The sequence below is a fragment of the Pterocles gutturalis genome, unplaced genomic scaffold, assembly GCF_000699245.1.
Source record: "Pterocles gutturalis isolate BGI_N339 unplaced genomic scaffold, ASM69924v1 scaffold9768, whole genome shotgun sequence".
Classification (NCBI taxonomy): Eukaryota; Metazoa; Chordata; class Aves; order Pterocliformes; family Pteroclidae; genus Pterocles; species Pterocles gutturalis.
This window is the reverse complement of record NW_010118019.1, coordinates 1,147-2,893: the sequence shown is the minus strand read 5'-3', so window position 1 is coordinate 2,893 and position 1,747 is coordinate 1,147. Positions and strand designations below refer to the sequence as shown.

The 1,747-nt window shown below is 53.6% G+C and overlaps 1 pseudogene; it reads right to left on the bottom strand.

The window, feature by feature from the left end:
* Positions 1-695: 695 nt before the first annotated feature.
* Positions 696-1,587, bottom strand: LOC104463633 (annotated as a pseudogene).
* Positions 1,588-1,747: the final 160 nt, after the last annotated feature.

The following is a 1,747-nucleotide window of genomic DNA, read 5'->3' as shown; positions in this document are numbered from 1 at the left end:
TTTGTTGCTTCACTTATTTTTTGTCATTTTCTGAACGATTCTGTCATAATCGTGTCATCCCATGTGGGGTATCACAGACACCCCTGCTCTGGGCTCTGCCAGGGTCTGGACAAGGAGCGAGGTCGAGCAGGGCTGGCCATTCCCCCCTGCAGGCACTGAGCCCAGCAGGAGGAGGGCAATGGCCGTGCAGCAAAACTTACCCATGACCCTGTGGGGAGCGGCCAGTGCTGGAAGTGGCCAATGAGCGAGGCCACCAGGGACAGCTCACTCCAGTCTCATTCCCCAACACATCGCCCCATGTCCTCCTCCTCTCAGCCCACGGAGAACCCCAGCACAGTAGCACGGCCCCAAGGGGACAATCTCTCCAGCCCGTTCCTGACCTCAACTTTGGCAGAAGAGCCCAACCTCCAGACACCAGCACTGAGGAAACCCCCTTTTATTGCAGAGATGTGACACGGGAGGCCAGCTGTGCCATCCTGTCAGACACATGTGCAAAGAGGTCTGGGTCAGACAACAGGGGTCATGCCTCTGGGGAAGTGGAGGGGATGCAGATGTTCCTGGGTAAATACCATTATCACAGAGAAAATACCCAAAGCACAGGAGGTTCCACAGACATGTTGAAATAATTTTCCAAGAGATGTGTGAAGGGTTTATTGCTGCTGAACAACTACTCATTGAATCAGATTCTTCAGTGCATCCCTGATTCTTCATGTTGTAGATGAGGGGGTTCACTGCTGGAGGCACCAACGAGTACAGAAATGACACCTCCAGATCCTGGGATGGGGAGGACATAGAGGGGGGCTTCAGGAGGGCAAATGATACAGTGCTGACAAACAGGGAGACCACGGCCAGGTGAGGAAGGCAGGTGGAAAAGGCTTTGTGCCATCCCTGCTCAGAAGGGATCCTCAGCACTGCCCTGAAGATCTGCACATAGGACACCACAATGAAAACAAAACACCCAAAGACTAAACAGGCACTAACCACAAGTACCCCAACTTCCCTAAGGTAGTCTGAGTGTGAGCAGGAGAGCTTGAGGATCTGGGGGATTTCACAGAAGAACTGGTCCAGGGCATTGCCCTTGCAGAGGGGCAGTGAAAATGTATTGGCTGTGTGCAGCGCAGCAGTGAGAAACCCACTGCCCCAGGCAGCTGCTGCCATGTGGACACAAGCTCTGCTGCCCAGGAAGGGTCCCGTAGTGCAGTGGTTTGCAGATGGCAACGTAGCGGTCATAGGCCATGATGGTGAGGATAGAATACTCTGCTGAGAACAAGAAGAAAGAAAAAAAGACCTGGGCAACACATCCTGAGTAGGAGATGTCCCTGGTGTCCCAGAGGGAATTGGCCATGGATTTGGGGACACCACTGTCCCCAAGATGACGCCCAGGTCAAGAGCAGAGAGGTTGAGGAGGAAGAAGTACATGGGGGTGTGGAGGCGGTCGTCGCAGGCTACAGTGGTGATGATGAGGCCATTGCCCAGGAGGGCAGCCAGGTAGATGCCCAGGAAGAGCCAGAAGTGCAAGAGCTGCAGCTGCCGCGTGTCTGCGAATGCCAGGAGGAGGAACTGGGTGATGGAGCTGCTGTTGGACATTTGCTGCTTTTAGGCATGGGGGACTGTTTGAGGAAGAAAACAGAATAAGTTAGGGGAGACTTCTCTGAGCAAATATCAAAGCCATTTCCTGTGCTTACTCTCCCTGGTACATGCACCAACACACACATAGACACACTTGTCAGAAGCCCTCAGCATTCCT